General features: G+C 40.4%; 1 protein-coding gene across 29 annotated transcripts in view; it reads right to left on the reverse strand.

Annotated features, from left to right (window-relative positions):
* The window catches only part of adgrl2a (adhesion G protein-coupled receptor L2a), an 80,489-nt gene extending 62,917 nt beyond the window's left edge, over positions 1–17,572 (reverse strand). For 7 of the 29 annotated variants that reach the window (XR_014120023.1, XR_014120024.1, XM_027017370.3 and 4 more), the window contains exon 1: positions 16,863–17,569. The gene's annotated coding sequence lies outside the window, so the exon portion shown is untranslated. Of the gene's footprint in view, positions 1–12,555; positions 12,841–16,862 lie in introns of all 29 variants that reach the window. The other 22 variants (XM_027017365.3, XM_027017368.3, XM_027017369.3 and 19 more) reach the window with 9 other exon arrangements.
* Between the last annotated feature and the right edge of the window lie 2,704 nt (positions 17,573–20,276).

Here is a 20,276-nt window from a genome sequence, read left to right on the forward strand (position 1 = left end):
CAAACGAGCACTGGCGATCGAACCCCGGCCGGAGAGCAGGGGGGGGGGGTTGGTTGGGGGGGTGGCTCTGTTGCACTTCTTTTTTTTTCTTTTTTTTTTTGTTGCCGTTGTTGTTGCATCATGAAAAATTATAACATTCATGTGCAAAGGACTGGGCCTTTGAAGTCTGATGTATAATCTCAAAGTGCATTCCGGTGGGAGGCTCTGGACGCCTTCTCTGATGATACGACTTCGAACTGCATCCGCGCATTCGTGGGAGCTCCCTAACACGTGGGGAGATTTGATGCATATGTTGTGAAATGGCAACCCATGCCGCACCGTGTTGACTACATATAAAACTAACGCAAACAGATGTTTAAGTGCTTTGAAAGATGGGACGCCAGAGGGGCATCGACCCAGAAGCTGGAAACAGCTGTGCACCCCTGTGCAGCTGCTCTTTAAAAGCTGAAGATGCCGCAGACAGGTCCCTCATCAAAGGGGCTGCAGAAGTGTGCATCGCCAGAGAACATTTGTTGCTCTTCCACAAAAGAGGAGTGTGGGCAAAGAAGGTAGGCATTAAAATCAGGGCTGAAAGGGACAGTTTGAAATGTTAATGCCACAATTGGGGGGGAAACAAGACACAGATGTGAAAGAATGCAGCATTCCTTTGACACGTTCTCTCTCTCTTGGCCGAGTATGGGCCACCAGAGGATAAAGAAAGAGGTAGGGGCCATTCAGGGCAATGGAGCCTGAAATAATAGGCAAGGGACGAGGGAGTGGGGGCACAGATGGGAGGTAGGAGTGTCTACAATGCAAGATTGACAGCTTGCAAGTCTTGCTTGACCTCTGAATTAACCCCCGAAGCCTTTGGTGAACTAAAAGAAAGAGCCACAATATTGATTGTCAAAGAATATGACAAGTGTATAAAAAAGGTGCAAGCCAAAACTGCGCGTTACTCTAAGACAAGTGCATGGGCCTAAATTAAAGATGTGCACACACATTAGAGTGAAGCTTGAATGCACAGGAATCCGAGGAGCCCTGAACTTCATAAGCTGACGCGTTAAATGTTTGTCACACAAACCGTTACCTTTTGAATTCACCATTGCAACATTATCCGTATGGGGGCAGCATAAATCAGCCTTTTTTCTCTCCAGTGGTGCGATATTGGGTCAGTGATCAGATGACATTAGTGTCCCACTGAGCCAGATATCGGAGAGGAAAATCGATCGATGGCTCTCACATAGGCCAGCTGATGTAGCTCAACATATGATGATATGACTGACCCTCTGCACTCTGACTGCTGATGAACTGAAGATGCTGAATTAAAAAAAAAAAAAGCTATCGTTGCTGTATTTCAAGATTTTTATCTTTTCTATGTGGGTGCATGTTATGACAGTGTTACATATCAACATCAATGTTCCAACTTACTTACTGCCTACAAGACTATGAACTGGTCTGAAACACAGCAAAATGGACTGAACATTCTATGTACAGTCTACATTATAGTGTATGTATACACCACTGATTTTTAAAGGCAAATTAATGTAGTTTTGTTTCAGTTATAACACTTGCACAGTAAAACCATCCTTTGATGTATGATGTTTTACTAATGGTACCTCCTGTATATCCATCAATTTTACAGCCCACTCAATTCATCAAGTTCAGCACTCCCAGCTGGTCGGAATGTAATGGCATAGAGCAAAGCCATAATGCCCTTATGCATTTCAGACATTAAGACATCTGAAGTACTTCATAGAAATGTTAAGCATTTTTTGAAACCTCTTTCTCATTGTTACTGCAGCAAAGGTATTTTCAAAGTGTGCACACTACAGCCATGTTAACACAAGATTAGTCTCAGTATCAGATACTCTGAGATCTGCAAGAACACCTGGTTACCGAGCAAATTGAACTTTGGAATTGAATATATATTGGTATCTGGTTGTTTCCACATAATTTTACAACTGCACAGATAATCCATCACTCAAATAAGCCAATGTAACAGGTTATGTTGGCTCCCAAGAAAATCATTTACCAGACACAACAGTGAAAAGATATCTGTCTGCTACATTTCTTTAGGACAACACAAATGCATTTGCGAATCTCCCTTCCAAGGTATGACAGATTCACTCAAGTGACTCAATAAAAGAGATTCAGAGACTTTTGTTTAAGCTTGCTGATTACCAAACGAGGTGTGCTTGACATGCTTATCACAGGGTTATGGCGAGAACTTGATCTATCAGGCATGACCCATGCAGTGGGAGTGTTACGACCAGCTCACTGTACACTGGAGAGCAATTTAGCAAATGCACATGACTTGCTGTTTGAATCCCCACCTCATATTTCAATAATGCTGTGTATGGCTCTGATGTTCTAGGAAGAAAGTGACTGACATCCCATAAGAAGAATTCCACAGCTAATTCAACAACTCTAGTAATATGTATCATTATTATTTCTATTCAAGGCTATAGCGAAAAATGAAATATGTAAACCATTTGGGGTAAATGCGTACATCTATGTTTTTGTAGATTGTACATTTTAGACGTTAAAACTATGCTTTGGTGTTTACAAAGGAAGTCGGCAATTATTTCTCTTCGCTGCTTGCTCTACATTCTCCTGCTTCATCTCCATCCCTTCCACAAACAGATGCACTTTACACATTAATCAGAATAATCAAGCCTCTTTATGGCATCTGAAGTGCATATCCACCCCCTTGCACTGGGCTGAGGGGGTGGAGGTGAAAGAGGGATAGAGAGAGAAAGAAAGAAAGAAAGAAAAAGAGAGCAGGGAGAGGGGGAGAGAGAGAAAAGTAAACAGGAGGAGAGTAAAAACCCAAACCATGTGCTCCCTCTGTATAAAATATACAAAAAGTGTCATTCTAGAAATGGTCCCATTTCCTAAGGGCAAGAATTAAAATTAGCAGTTTCACTTTGGTAGAGATTACCGGGTATGAGATTACCTGCTATGTTTTCCAGAAACTGTATACCTAAGACTATTTTTCCTTGTTTTGATTTACACCTTTCTATTTTCACAGATAAATGACACGCACAGCCCAATAATCACCTGAGCAACACAAGGAAAATCCTATTAAAATAGCAAGATGGCTATACCTGTCTTTCAATGGGGATTATAATGGGTCCGATTTGTGAGGGTAACTAAGTTTTAATACAGCCTTCACATATTGTTAACAGTAATTTTGATGTTTTAGTGCACGAGAAGTGGATTATCTTAAAATGAAATTTGAAAATGTCATTTCCATTAACCGATAGCGTCAAATTCCTCCTTTCAGGTTGGAGATGATAAGGAGGATCCTGCCACAGCTATTTAATGGTGGCTTTACCAAGAACTCGTCTGCTCAAGCGTTAATGGGCTGACATTAATACAGCTAGATAAATAAGAAGGTCAAAAAAAATTTCTGAGGACCACCATTATATAGGTTTCTCATACAGATAGTACCTGTCAATCAAAGTAAAAGAGTCCTTCACATGCTACATTTCTCCTTCAGTGTGGACATAAAAATATACTTATTCCTCTACAGGTAGAGGAGTCACTTTAGCCATCCTTTGCATCTCTATATGCTTGAAGAATCTATAGTGATTATGGCGCACTTTTGTAACACAATAAAAATGCAACAAACAAGCAAAAACTAAATATCTTTGTAGCTTCACATGCAATTAAAAATGTATGCAATTTGTCGAAACTGATATGATGAGCCTCAGAATTTTTAATTCCCTCTAAAATAATGAAAGCTTTGAAATGCTGTTAAAACACTGCAAAAGTAAAGGTAGGAATGTAGACGCTTGTGTGTGTGTGTGTGTGTGTGTGTGTGAGATTCAGACAGACAGGCAGAGAGACAGAGAGAGAGAGAGAGATAGATAGATAGATAGATAGATAGATAGATAGATAGATAGATAGATAGATAGATAGATAGATAGATAGATAGCTTGGTGGGGGGGGGGGGGGGGGCTCACTCCATGTGTCCTCAGACTAGGGCTCATCTGTCATTTGGAGTTCATCTATCCTGATGCATTTGCATTTAAACTCTCCAGCCTCACACTCTATTCATTTGTCGCTTGCGGATGTAGATTTAATTGTCCAGCTTTTTGAAGTTGTGAACTTTTAGTGGTGCAATAAATGCATAATACAATTGATATAGCTACCTATTTTCAAACACATGCGAAGTATTCCAACTAACATCTCGAAATTGTAAAAGAGTTGACAGCTTAGCTATTCTAGGTAGTTAGCTAGCCATCGAACCGCGTACCCACGTTCATCATAAACGCCAACAACCTCTGCTATTTACAACAACTAAATCTGCTATTCTTTCTTGGAATTACCTCTGTAAATGGAAAAATATATAATACAATACAGGGTTAGATTAAACCAAATGTATGTGTTTCTCAAACCTTTTGGGAGCAAATAGAAAAGGAATACATGGAACCAAAATGTGTGAACGCAATAACATTAGGCTCTCTGGGTACATCGGCAAGCTGTGGCGATCAGTAGGACAGTCGCTTCTACCTGTACTACCTTCCTTGCATTAAGCTGAGAATGTCTTTAATTTTTTGTCTGTTGCACTGTCAAGTGCCACTAAATCGCAGCGCCATGCCGCCTACTCTCATGGGAAATTTAATGGTCGCCTGTTGCTTTGTCGTGTCCTAGTGTGAACAAACGGTAACCGTAGCGGTTTGGCTTCGATACACAGATACTGGGATATCGAAGTTGTCACAAAATCAAAACCCCTGTTTCACGCAAGGTTGCGTAGTAATACGCTCAGTACACACTAGCACCTGGCCGTCAGGGCGTGTAGGATATGTGCGCATGCGGTATGCGCACACGTGGCGAATATATTAAGTGCGAGACCAAAATATGGACGCTTTAAAATTAATTGCTCCGCTGGGCAGACATGTAATACCTCGCAGAATGCCACAGACAAGAATGAGCAGCTGTACTGTAGAATAGCCTCCTCTGTCCCTCTATTAAGCATCAGATCATCAATTATTCACCATCATCGCGAGGCATTATTCAACAGCATGATTAATTTTTTAAGATAGCAGGAGGTAGCACAAAACATAAAAAGGGAGCTTTATAAAATATCTTGGAGGAAAAATGCAGTGTTCTGGACAGAGGTGGTGGGGGAAAATAAACAATTAGTATCAGTATTTAGCGAAATAATTCTTAAAGTAAAATGGGCTGCTTTTAGTTCTGTGTAACACCAATACAGGGCAATAAAGACATGAGCTACAAAGTTTCTCAACAAAAATGATACCTCTGAAAGTGTGGTGAATTTACTGAAGTGATTTATTCAGGAACACACTTAGAAATGTCTTTAGAAATCTCCAGTCTGTGCTGCTTGAATAAGCCAAATAAGCTTTTTTTGGCCATCTAGAATGAGTTTTTTCAAAACAGAACAAAGAAACTGTGATGTCTTGGTGTGAGATGGAGTGCGTGCACAAGACAGCAAATCATTTGAAAATCTGGAGACAAAGGGAGAGGGTGTAGTCTGCTCCCTCAGAGAAATCAGTTGTCAGGTCTAAATCTCTCCTGACAACACAACCAGCAGTTAATGCTGCCTGCTAAACCTGACAGTACGATATTGACCTTTTTCAAAGGCACCAAGAAAACTCAGAGGCCATTAGCTCCTGGATTCAAACTCTGGATTGTTTTTGCATGCTAAAAATGACATGGCTATTGAAAACTCATGCCCATATTCCCCTCTGTGCTACTACACACACAATGTGTAAGTTATTTTTGAGTGAAGTCTTCATGAATATCTCCAACTTTTTTCCAACAGTGCTACTCAGGTACGAAATTGTGCCTGGAATGGGTGCTTGAGTGCTTTCTGTAACTTCAGATGTTAACAGGGAAATCAAAATTTAAAAAATACAGAAGGGGTTTTACTTCTTGGGGGGTTTATGGAGGGTTTGGGGGTTGTCTCCATTTACATACCATATATCCTGTACTGGTTATCATAACAAAGACAACTATGGTGAAGTGTCTTTCTGACCCAGGGTTAGAAGTTGCTAATATCTTGGAAAACTTCTAGTTCTAAAATGCAAGCACTGGTTTTGCAATAAAGATTTAACATATCTCATTGTCTTCCAAATTTCCTGTCCTAAAGAAATTCTGCATTAGACTTCCCTGGCTGCTACACTTCCTGTATACCTTCAAGAAAAAATATTTAGATGATCTTTTTTATTGTATAATGCAGATTAACTTATTGGGAACAGACATAATGTTGTATAAATACTTTTTTAAAATTCTCTTCAGGCCAAGATCACACTGCATCTGTACTGAGCCAGCCTCTTTCACCTCCCTATTAGTGAATCACCGCCTGCATGCAATTGTTTATCCAAGTAGGCAGTCGATGAAATCTAGAGGAGCAAAATATGATCCAAAATGACATATTAATATTGATTAATTTGCTACAAGTCTTAACGGCCTCCTACCTCCTAACACCAAAAAAAAAAAAGAATCTGCACACACCATTTTTTGTTAATTGTCACCTAAATAATGCAAATCAAAGAGCATTAAAAGCGAGTTGTTCAGTAGAGAGAAAGAAAGTGGGTTACAGGAGCAGGCCGCTGAAGACCCGCTCCGCCTTTCCGATGGATCCGGTTTCATTGTGTGCGGTGATCTCTTTCTGCGAGGTCTTTAGGCTTAAGACGGTTGGGGGTGTGGGGGTGGGAGAGGGGATGGGGGGAGGAGCCAGCGCGGTGTTTCTTCCCGGATCGTTAGCTTCATTAACATGTGTTAACCAATGCTGCCATCGGTGTAATTGAGATGCAAACTGTCCCGCATTGGATTACTGTGTGTGTGGGGCAGTCTAGCCTGGTTCTGCTAGTAACTATTTGAAAGCTACAGAGGGCTTATTAATCTGTAGCTACGCCACAATGGGAAATCTTTTAAACACCACACCGCTGCTTCTTTATTGACTAAGAACAAGTTTTGATGCGACTCACTTCATATAACGGAGTCATTGAATGAGGACAATGAGGTTTAGTGCGTGCCAGTCAATATAATAAGCAGAATGAAATTCTCCTGGTCACATATGGTAAATCGGAAATGTACCAGAAATTTGATTTGAACAGTACCACTGTATGCCCCATAAATGCTATTGACGCAAAGCTTTTTTCATGAAGCACGAGAAATATGGGCAATTTAGAGAAGTGCAGTCCTGTCACGCTCGCCTTGGCAGCCTTTACCATGGCTACGTTTCATACCAACAAAATGGCACACTTTACAGGGAACCACCCAGACATTTCTTAAAATGGGTCAGAAAATAGCCCACCTTAGCCTCACACCATAGCTTGAACTATGCTGATGCGTACACGTGTGATGGAGCCGGTATCACACAGCCCCTTATACAGCACGTACTGCATGTGACCCAGAAAAGGCTGGGGGAATCCAGTGGCTTTAAGGAGTGGAGTCACGTTGGTGACCACTGTTCAGGGGAAACGACCTCCCTTCAATGGACCATGAATCCATCCAGGAATCAAAGCGCTCATCCTGCTGAGGAATCACGCCGAATGTAAATGGATTACCGGCAGCTTGAGCACCCTCTGCCACCAGGAGCCCAGCCGCAGTCGTAGCAGTCTCTCGGCTCCTCCTATCTTTTCCCCTTTCCTGTTGCCCCCTCCTCTCCTCTCCTCATCTGTCCTGTCCTCGTCTCTTGTCGGCGCCGTTCTTGGGATGTTTTTCCAGTCACAGGCCAAAGCCGTTCGACGTGACTCCGTCACAATCAGACTGGAGTGCCAAGAGAACAGGCAGGATGACACCGCAACTGTTTGAAAATGCAATTCAATTCAGGCGGGCGTTCTAACATCCAGGGTCGGTCATGGATTGAAAGCATGAGACAAACATAGAAGGCCTTGGCTCAGAAAAGCTTTGTGGGTCCAGCAAGAGCGGGGCATACGTAATTCAACTACTGATACATGCTGTTCATAAAGACTTGGTTTTCGATTTTTGCCTTTTGTCCCTGACAAAGTCAGTCTGCCGCCTATCTTGGTATTGTTACTGCAGTGAAGTGTAAACATGTGTCGGCTACAAACACTAGAACTCAATGAGAGAACGGATTCATTTAGGTAACAGCTTGCTGTGACAGAATAATGCCCTTACAACAGTGTCTGTGTTTTTTCAAGACATCATTTGCTCTGTGCAAAATCTATTGCTGTGTTATCCAGAGAGAGCAACCATTTGGAGTATTAGAATGTGTTAAGCTCAAGCAATACAACAATCTCCAATTGTAAGATTAATATGAGTTTAGCTAAGGTAATTGTTTTGACGGAGCCTGCAATTCTTCCTATGCCAGGAAAACAAGGGAGTTTCTTGTCAGCATAAGCAATTGTAGAAACAAACACACAACATCATCCCACAAAACAGAGAGACAAGAAACCCAGTTTCCATATGTATTCTGTGACAACCCCTACAAATCTTTATCATGCCCCACAAACAGTTATGAAGCACATGACACACACACACACACACACACACACACACACACACACACACACACACACACACACATACTTACACAATTCTGCAACAAAGCAGTGTTTCTATCAGATACTATCGAGCGTGTTTCCATCTCTCTCTTAATTGCACTAAAGTAACCAGACACACGACTGGGAGACCTTGGAAGCTGGAGAAACATTCCGGCTAGATCTTATCAAACCACAAAAAACAAAAACAAAAAAAAAACGGAAATACACATAAGAATGTTTTTCTTTTGCAGACAGGGCTATCTGGCCAGCCCAGAGGACACTGGCTTTGGGCGTTTTTGGAGCCGTCTCATGCCCGTTCAGGCTGGTCTCACCACTAAACAGCTCCATCTGACGACAGACAAAAACCCATCAGCCAGCAGCACCACGAGGCGGAGAGGAGCCATATGTCTGCCATAGTGTACTGAGAGCAAGAATTCTGAAGAGCAGTCAGTATGCAAGAAAATGACGTGCTTAGTAAATCAATCTTTGCACTATACCCAAAAGAGCCACTTTATAAATATTTTTAAATTATTTAACATGCACAACTTTGCTATTGATTAAAAAAGGGAATATTCTTATTATCAATTTAGGGTGACTAAGAAGTCACATTGCCATCCAAATTCAAACTAAGGATTTTAATATTTGATATTTTCTTCAATACATACACAGGTCCATGGTTAAACAAGCATTTGGATTAGGACATTACAATTTACTTGCAAACACATTTTAAGAAAGATCATTGGAATTCTATAGTAGAAACAAGGGTGCATACAATGACAAATTTATGAAAATTAAATTCACAATTTTTTTTATAAAAACAAGCAAACCATATTTAAATGGTTTTATGAGTGATCAGAGCAAATTATCACCCAAACACCTGAGCCTGTTTGAATTTAACACCTGTTTGAATTTAATTTAACTGCGACCCAAACACATGAGTATACAGCACCTATTTAAATTAAATTTGACTTCCACCAAAACACCTGAGTATATATATATGCACAGAGAGATATACACTAGTGCACTAGGTGCTCTGTCACATTCCTCCTAAAACATCCACAAACATGCAAAAAATTATATATATATATATATATATATATATATATATATATATATATATATATATATATATATATATATATATATATATATATATATATATATACACACACACATACATATATACACACACACACACACACACACACACACTTCATTTTTAATTTCCACATAAAAGTAAAAAACCATATTGTTCTACTGTTCTACAATTAGGGGAGCCTGCAATGCTTTTTGGGTTCAAAGCAAAGTGGAGCCTGAAAACCAGCATCCTGTAGCGGATTGTGAAGTTCCAGTCACCATGTGTCGACGCGAACAGCAGCACCTTTCAGTTGACTTAACTGCACTTACATCACAACAGTCCTCTGGTAGGGAGTTGAGGGGAATGAGAATGCACTGTCCATTTGAAAAGGTTTCACACTGCTATCATGGAATGCTTCGAATTTTTCCGTTTCGCGCTTGGCCCGCTACCCAAAGCGCCAATTAACCAACACATCCCAGAGGGCCTCGGAAAAGAAATGCACTATGGATCGTGGAGTTATCTTTCAAATGCTGGGAAGCAACGGGGCTGCTAAAGATGGGTTTTTATCACTTGCCATCACACTTTGTAAAGTTAATGGTCCCCCTCTCATAGCGTCCTTCTTATGTTTCAACCAGAGAGCCCGGGAATACGCACAACAGCCGTACACACCTACAAGAGGGCTACTTTTATTAGGCCTCTGAACTGCTTGTCAGTTCATGATTTGTCCTGTACTCGTCACAAAGGAAAAATTACAGTCGAGCTCAGGTGGGACTACATTTCACCTCGGGGCTGGCTGGCTGATTGAAACGGGCCTGTCTGAAGTGACACTGGCCCTTCAGTTCCTGGAAATTCCTCTGAGTCGACGGCATGGCCAGCCCCCCTCCCATGTAGGCCCTGTCCCACCCTGTGGGGAGGACAGCGTCTCTCTTCTAGGAAAGAGGCAGCAGGTGCAGGAATGCCAGTTGTCCGGTTCGCTCTCACCCACGCTACGGTCAAGATGACAATCAGAGAGGTAGTCATTCACTGGAACCCCTTTCCAGACCTGCCTCTGCACAATGCCTCTTTGTCTGGGCTAGCTTTCTCGGGCCTCCGTGTTTACCAGCCGGCTGCAGGAAACAAGAATCCAGACAAAAAAAAACCCCAAAAAACTCAGTAAAGATAAATCTTGCGCTCATCCAGTTTGTTTGAGAAAGAGCAGTAAATATAAGCCCTGTCACCTTTCTGCAACTTGCGTATGAGTAATTGTGTCAAATGAGCAGGGGAGAGCGCTCAGAACACATTAACACTGACAAGCCCCATTCCAGCCAAATGAACAGGTTAACCGTGACAGCGTGTGCAACGCATGGAACAGTTCCCTATCGGGGAGATCAGCGCTAGGCCGAGGAGTAATGACTGCTCCTCGCGCGTAATTAACTTCGAGCGGCAACCTCGTTGTTGGTCGGAATTAAATTCCTCAGCGTTATGCAAAGCGGCGGCGCGCCACCAAAGCTGATCAATGGAGACGTCTCCGTGGGCCATGGTACGAACCTCCCTCAGGTGTTTGCTGCAGACTACTTATTATCTAATCAGGCAAAAGAAATAAAACATTGCTTTACAGTGTCCTGAGAGTAAATACTAGTGCACTCAGGCCTTAAGCTTTGTATAGAGGGAGGGGAAGAGACGTGTCTAAAATTCAGCGATGCTAATGAAGCAACACTTCACTCCTCTAAGATCAGGGCATGATATCGATGCACAACAAAAATGCTGTTAACAGAAGACCTAACGATGCCTCCCGACACAGCACTGTTCACTTACAAGTATATTCTCTGCTCTAGAAAGAGCTCCCTGTTTTGAATAAAATACACAGACACTCGCACACACACACACACACACACACACCCATTATAATATATATATATATATATATATATAACAAAAAAGGACAACATCCAGAAGTATCAACATCTGTACAACTCCATGAGGAGGTAATCGAACCAAACAAAAGGAGCCATTGTTAGGGTGAAACGTGTGTGCAGTTGATAAGACCATGAACATAACCACCAGGCCCAAGCATGTCTCTTCTGTTAGCTGCATTTATTACTCAAATCAACATGTCCTTGTATCCCTTAAAAACCTATAGATTCTTAAGGAGATGGATTTTCCTATATGGTAACAGCACAAAGCTGTTTCTGTAACTTGTTGGTTTGCATAAGTGGAGAAACACACTCTGGGCAATCTGTTTAAATGCTCTAGTGCGAGCTCGTCATCTGTTCAGTAAGCGCGAGGACTGGGAGGTTAATTTGTGCTCCCAAGCGGTGTAAAGCATCGGCGGCCTCTCCCTCCAGCTAAACCGTCGGTACTCTGACGGCAGCCCAAGGTGGAAAACCTCAAAGAGAGAGCTACTCGACACCTTGTTCTAGAGGTGCATTACGTATAATACCAAGCAGTAACCCACCCACATGCAAAAGCTGCATGCGATCTGAAGACAAGGAATTCAGACAATGGAAGGCAACCAGACTCTGGGTTTAAAATCCACAGCGATGGTATGACTGGCATTGCCAGGCCCGCGGTTGACGAGCAGACAGAGTCACTCTCGCTCCCGGCTTAGATTCCTCATTTTCAGGCATCTTATCTGTGGAGGGGATGAGCCTCCAGATAAAGTGAGCCTCCGGAGTGCTCAGAAAACAAAGCTTCTGATTACGGCAGGGTGACCAGCCATAGCCACACCAATAAAGCAGCACTGGAAGTCAACGAGAAAACGTCCGACATGGGGCCTGCTAAAGCACTTTGGGAAATGCAGGCATTCTCAATAAATGGCACTAAATGCACATTCTAAAAAGCTGAAGGTGTCATACCTTACACAATATATACATTTTTTTTAAGTTTTCAAATAAACTTCATTAAATATATTGTCTTCACAGAATACGCCTATAATTATCTATAATACCCAATACTTTCTAAGGATACATTTTAGAGTAAACCACAATCATTTAAAACTTCAAAAGACATTTTCTTTCCGTTTACTTTCCTTTTACTCACATCTGTCAAGGACAACGTTTTGGTGGGAAATTGCACTGCAGTCCAGCTCCCCTCACCGTACTGAAATAACAGGTCTGTCTCGTAGAAAATGGGCCTTTTAAGTGTGGATGTGATGCGCTGTGGTGTAATCCGCCAGAGACACAACCCCTTCTCCCTGGCAGCCTGCGAATTCTCACTGCCATCCGAGCCTCGCTCTGTCCCTCTCTACATATCCCTCTTCCCCTAAGCTGCTAGTGCACGGCCACAGACAGTCTTTACTTTCAGCCTTGGTTCTTTGCGTCTCTTCTGTGAAAGAGAAATTAAAAATTTTTAAGATAAGGACATGTCTTATTCATGTCTTATTCATATAAGTTCTGTGTTCCTGGAAATCTGAGGAACAAAATCTTCATTGGGCTTCATTTACATTTAAACACAAAACAGCATTTGTGTCTGAAGATTAATGAGTTTAATCTTTTATTTGAGACCAAAATTTGCATAATATAAATCAAATTATGCAATGTTTTAACAGTAAAAAATATTGATTTAGTGCAATGAAATCATTTTTTGAAAAATATAATTTATATCCTGAATTTTACTATTATGCTGTAACTTTATATTATTATTATTATTATTATTATTATTATTATTATTATTATTATTTGCCATTTTTGCTGCACTTTTAAACCACACAAAACAAACAAAAGTAATACCAGCAAGCCAGCAAAATAAAACCAGCAGCTGACAATAAGATGTAAATGCTTTCTCATAACAGACTCGTCCTTCTCTTTTAACCACCCTATGCTGCTCTGCTCCTGAAGCTAATTAAAGTGGCAGGCGATGAGTCTCTCCCCCTCTCTCTCTTTCTCTCTCTCTCTCACTTTGTGCCGTCTGAGAAGGTAAGCCGCCCCTCTGACATAAACGCTTTTTAGAAGCCCAGGCAAGTGTTCCACGTACAGGCAGAAAGGCCAGTGCCAGGGTCCTGAGTGTGATTACCAATCGTAAAATAAACCCTGTCGTATAAAAGGCTGTTTTTAGCCCACCAAATGCCCTGGTGCTTTAAGCCCAGCGTGTAAACCATGATGTTCGCCGCCTTTAAGCAGAGAAAAGGGGGCCTTGTTTATTTCCTTTAAAATGGTGAGCAGTTATCAGCACAGCATGGGTTCAAAACACTGCGTAAACAGGCGGCTGTGTAAAACCAGGGGAAAGAAGTGGCCTGATTTGAGATTATTGCATTGCACTGCGCATGGCCGAGCTGTAAGGAAGAAGCATTGATTGTGTTTAATCGTCTTTACCCCACTTCTGCGTCTGGGCTATTCCCTTTCCGGCGTGATCACACGCGCCCTCTCCGTGTTTCGGCACTGTAAGAGCAAGGCTACGCGGGAGTCAGGAGAAGTACCTCTCACGCACATATTTCACTTGAAGTGGCCACATTTCCCACTGGCCAGTGAGCTTACATACAATATGCTCATTAATAAATGTAGCAAGGTAAGCCTAACTGGACAATGTCTGAATCAGCAACATGTATCAGTATGGCGGCTTGCGGTTATTATTTGGGTCACCAATGCAAATGATATCAGGGCTAGACAAATGTCTCATGGTGTGGTCCCAGAAGCCACATCCTTATGCCATGCCAACAAAGGCAAAAAAATAAATAAATAAAAGATGGCTCTCTGTATTCTAGAGCCGATCTACCGTTCTACTTCTGTTCATGTCCATGTGTCCTGGATTCAATTCTGAATGAGCATGGTTGGGAGTTTAACAATAAGTGCCATATCTCTGGCGTCTTTGCCCAGTTGATTTCACAGTAGGTGCTGCATTGCCTTGTCTATGCATATTTCCACATATCAATGTGCAGGGAACATGAAATACTAAATACACACCCCGTGATATGGAACATATGGTGATTATCTTTAAATCAAGATAGTAACTCACAAATCACGCTTTAAAAAACATTAATCTCCTGGAAATTCTACAGAGGAGGACTTCGCTGAGAAATGCTCACTATACAAAAGTGGTAACAGGTCTTAAAGAAAAATACACAGGGCCTACCCTGAACTAGAGAGATACAATACATTCCCAATGGCACCATTTGGATCACTATATCAGTGCACCATGCTTGGATGGAGCAAAGCTCACAGAGTTCCAGTCCCAGCAAACACCATTCAGCTCGAGTTTAAAGAAAGGCAGCAGGTCATTTAACAATGAATGATCCTTTGGATAGCAAAGGAAAGGGGGCCTTTTGAAAGACATATTTACACTGCCTTAAAACTGAGCCTACACATGCACAATCTGTGTGTGACGACAAATGAACTGATCTCATGTAACTCATCAGTCACTTTACCCTTTTCGACAATATGTATCAAGCTTATCGATGGAGAGAAAGGAAAACAGACCCAAGGAAAATTTCCTTTGAAATGAATGGGATGGGACGGTGTTTTCAGAAACACAAAGAATGAGAGAAACCAACGGCATGACCCCCCCCCCTCCATTCTGCCCCCTCCCACTCTATGGGCCCCTGTTTAAACTAATAGGCACGGGCTGAAGGTTCCCCTATTGAAATGGTGCTGGGACAACTTTGAAATGCTAATAGTACAGCTTCAAACAGTGGACATTCACACGTGCATGAATTCAAAACATTTAAGGCCAGAGTGTGTCTACAAAAATCCAGGCACAGGGAAATATGAGCGGCACAGAATTTAACATAAAAATCTGCCTCAGATGCCATATGGTAGTACTTAGTAGGTGTGCAAGTGAAAATTCTCTTTTTTTCAGTCATTTTTAATTTTTGAGTAAACATAATTCATGTTAGATGATTTGGTGTTTTGCACAGTATTTAGTATACTAAATATATATACACTTATATATATATATATATATATATATATATATATATATATATATATATATATATATATACTTTATATATAATCTAAAGCAATAACTACATATAAGAAAATAAAATTAAATATAAGTATCCTATTTTTTTAAATTAAGATCTAGTTTTTCTTTGATAGTTTCACATGGAAAATAACAAGCCACCACTCCTATTATTCTTTTCCCAGTTAAATTTGTTATGAATAACTTAATTTTCACGTTATTTAAATACAGAATGAATGACTTTTTAGTGTTTGTGACTGTGCTGCGCAAGATCTCACCGAACCTCTGTAGCCTAGATTAAATCCAATTAGACTTCAGTTTTGGTTTCACACCTCCCATGTACAGAACTCCTAAATCCACCATCGACCACTTCCTTTACTGCGATTTACTGCTAGTTTATACTAATAATTAATCCGTAAACGTGAAATATTCTAAATAGCTATATCCCTTCCTGTGCACTGATGCACCGTTAGGAACCAGACACGAGCACAGTCTCGCACAGCTCACGAGCTTTCTCAGCGGTTAACACTTGGTTGACGGTAATGTGGGTTAATAATCAACGTAACCTATATGTTTTAATTTAAGTCCCTAATGTCACAGCATTGGCAAACTTTCCCTAGTAAGCTTTAGATATCTTAATTTAGAGATATAACCTTCAAGAATTTTCGAACTTATTAGGCTCCTGTTTAAACCCACTGCTACCCACTGTAGCCGCACCGATGTATTAAGTTTAGACGTTTAAAACGCGACTGCTTTTAAATTACGGCCAAGTTCTGACAAGGCCTCAATTTCACAACCGAACTAAACTCGAGAAGATTCGCTTAACAACAAAAAATGATGAAGGTCGCCAAAATTATGACATTGCCCAAACCTAAAAGATAACGGCAACAAACAGACCTCTGCAGGAATAAACAATTTAATGACGATTTTAAGGACAGAATTTCCAAGAAAATGGTTCTATGGGTTTGGGTTCATATGAACTCGCCCTTCGCTCTAATAGTTTCCATTCCTACTCGCTGAGAGCAAGAGAGATGGCAGCCGACCAAATCAATCCACATCTGGTTGTGTTTTGATTAACTATTTCTCAATTAGCCATGGTACCCCTTTCGATCATTTTAATTACTCTAAACAGAGCAGGTTTGTTCATTTAAAGCAATTTAAACGCAGTCGTGCTCTTTTCCTTTTATACTAACGTTCTACGCAGGTCGGTGATTTATTTGTGGAGCAAAAAAGTTAAACACACAGTCTTAGTGCATGATTGATATCATGATCTGACAACCTGAAAGCGGGGCAGAGTCCTGTTAATTCATTCTAGTGTGATGGCACAGTAGAAAAGTTTCTGTACGCAAACTAAACTTGAAGACGTATGGCCCCGCCGGGATTTTAAAAAAAGAAGGGCAACCTCGGACAATGATTGTGGGAGGAAATTAAATAAATAAATGGACTCTTACCTCTCTGAGAGATCGGTCGGTCAGTTTCAAAAATATGACGGGAAACGTCTAATCAGATGGACAGTGGAGGCAAATGGAGCTCCTCCGTGGCTCAATGCACGACCAGCAGCGATGAAGAGCTCGGAGGCTGTGATGCATGCTCAGCGTCTCTGGGACAGATAGCGTCTTGTCGGACGCGCGGTCGCTCGGACTCTTCACATTCCCGCAGACAGTTCACAGTCCAGTGACAGTGCACTGTTCACCTATGACTTTGAGTTCTAGTAGAGCATTCAACCTCAGCTCCCCTCTTCTTTACGGGTTTTGACTGAGAGAAAGATGCAGTGAAGTAAATAAAGGGGAACCAGTCATCCACCGAGAACCTGTGCTCTAGATCTTTTCGTCAACTGAGGAAAAACACAAAAACAAAGGAAAAAGAATAAAGCCCGTCTTCTTTGTTTATTTCAATCCTGTTAGCGCTTTTCTGTAACGTGTAAGTCTCTGTGAAACCGGTGTTTCAACAGCTTTCATCTGAAGCGAATCCTGCTTTCTGCGCTGAACAGCCCAACATAGGGGAACGGGTTTCCAAAAGGTAAGGTAGAGCTAGTGCAGAGTCGAAAGCAAGCTGGATTCTGCAGGAGATGTCTGCTAGTAAGCTGCCATCAAAACCTGACATGGATTCCTTGACCTGACGGAACTGGACCTTGCCGCGGCCAAAGAAACTTATCGTATGAACATATTATCATGTTCAGCAAGAGTAATGCTCTGCTTTTTAGCCCCGACTGTCGTGAAAGAAGATTAGAGAGAGCAAAGTAGGAAAGTGAAGTAGATTATCTAGAAATATATGCCACTATTGGCAATTTTCCACTCCATTTGAGCTACTGCGTGCCCTTCTTTGGGGCATTGGAGACTCAGTCCCTCTCTCACAGTAGGCAGTCCGGTCTATTCAACCAATGACTGCAGACATTTTCTTGCTGTAACTCTAGTATGCATCAAAAAGAAGAGGCAGAAAAGTGCAGGTTGCTTTTTTTCTAAACTTGACCTCAATCAGAAACAGAAAGACTGAAGCTACACTGCTGTGCACGAAGCCAAGGAGTGCACAACACCTTTAAAAATGCTAATGCTGCTCATCTCTTTCAAAAACACAAATTTAAATATCGCCGTTTGAAATGACAGATGAAAATGTTTACCATTATTCAATTTCTCTGAAACACCTCAGAAGAAATTACATATCATACATACAGTGGAAGACCATTTACAAATGGTCAAATAAAACAAGGCCAGAGTAGACTAGAGAAAGATATAAACCAGTTGTTTCATTGGATCACTATTTTCACATTTTATCTGAAAAAGCCTTATGTGCAGAGTTGCTATACACCTGGCTTTAATACATCAAGTCTTTTAGCCACCACAGAGAAATATGAATTTAATTCATTCTCACCAGGTGAAGGTTATAGGATGAGTGGGCATGCCTGTGTTTTTGTAAGCATAATTTTACATAATAATCAATTCATTTTGGGGGACAAAAGAGAAAACAGATGTAATAAAGGTCATTCTGTGGCAAATATTCATACCTTCTCCGAGAACTAGTGATGTCGATGTATTAGCATTGCATCAAGTGAAAACATATGTGGAATCTTCTGAAACAACCAAACTCAGGAGGGGTTAAACACTGTTGCAGTGCTTTTCTAAGGCATTTAATTGGGTCTTTCAGTTAGAGTATGACACAAATTATTCTGTGCACAATAACATTATCGTAGTAGCCTACTGTTTACTGTTGGTTGACATTAGTATATATTTGACAGTGAATTAGTCAATGAATTAATTCAATCTAATCAATTAATATATTTTACATATTAATAAACAAATCAAATAAACAGTTAAATAAACATAGTCAATGAGTAATAAATAATATAACAACACAAAACAATATAACAATAAAAATATAACAAGGTACAGAAAATGTTTAGGTCTCTTTTTGTTGGTGGTGGTGGATTTTTTTTCTATCCATTTTAGTTTTACTGCTGTTTTCGGTATTTAGCATTTAAAGCAACTTGACTGAATTCAGGCCTATATTCTTCTGTGAGATGGAATATGGCCAGACTGCTCTAAAGAGACAATGGTAGATGGGACAGACTTTAAACGTTTTCTGCACATTTACTGGCAGCCCGATATTTTCATTAAAAATGTATATTGTTCATAATGTTCATTCATGTTCAGTTCAACAATTCAGACATCATGGAAAAATATCTGTTGGCTTAAAAAAATCAAGCTTCCTACCACACAAATACAACAAGCACACAGCCACAGACATACATGCACTCACTCACCCCCCCCCCCCCTCCCCCATACACACACAGTAAAGGAGTTTACATTGTTTTTCTTGTGATTTTTAGGTTAACTGTTTTCTTTTTATTTCTTATTTAAAGATCAGCATCATATCTTTGGATTTTTTGTTGTTTAAAAAAGAGGCCTACATATATCATCTTATGTTTTTAATAATATTTAACTTCATATTCAAAATTCAATATTCCTGCAACCCAAATGTACTCTTATTAAATGAGAAAAGTGGGGGTGTCTTCACATTTCATACAACAATTAAATATTGTGTCCTAATTGGGTCCATAGTTCTTTGATTCTAAGAATATTTTTTCATGTGAGAGCTAGCCTTAGTAGTGGGACAAGATTAAAATGATCATTTCTAGCCATGTTGTAAGATCTACTAATATATGGTCTAATCAGCAAACAATAGGAGTATAACTAATCAAAAAGTCAACATTAAGTGAAGAATTTGTTGACTAATACATTAAGCTAAAGCACAGTAAAACATTTCATAAGCAATATTCTTTTCCAATTATGGAAAAACATAATACCAGTGCTAAAAGAAATCAGAAAGTAATTTTGCTTCCCCAAGTCAAATAGCCAAAAAAAGACAAGAAAACAGTCTGCTTTTACACCTTTAGTCAAGCAAGTGTACACATTGCAGCCATGACTAAACTCTTCTACGTCCTTCTTTCACCGGTGCCTATTTTATAGCATTCATACGTCTAAGTAAAGGGCAGCACACATTTCAGCAAATGCAATTCAGTTTGACTCCATTGATGTTTCATTGCTCACACTGGTTTCCAGATTTGGGAGTGCTCACTCATGATGAAGTTCTATTAATTGCATTTTCAGACCCAAAAAGGAAGTGAGGTAAGGACTCTTGGTATGTCAAATAGTGACATTTTGAAAATAAATGGAAATAAATGATGCTAAAATGAGCAGGGTGCAAAAACTACTAATATGTCATACCTTCCAGTAATTTATTTATTTGTATAGATAATCACTTAATAATATGAGGTTTATTATCAGGGAAACAGATTTTCTATATTTTTGTAATAAATCATTACATAGCTCTAATATTGAAATACGCATACACACACACACACACACACA

The sequence above is a fragment of the Electrophorus electricus genome, chromosome 26 (genome assembly GCF_041902795.1).
Source record: "Electrophorus electricus isolate QZ-2024a chromosome 26, ASM4190279v1, whole genome shotgun sequence".
Classification (NCBI taxonomy): Eukaryota; Metazoa; Chordata; class Actinopteri; order Gymnotiformes; family Gymnotidae; genus Electrophorus; species Electrophorus electricus.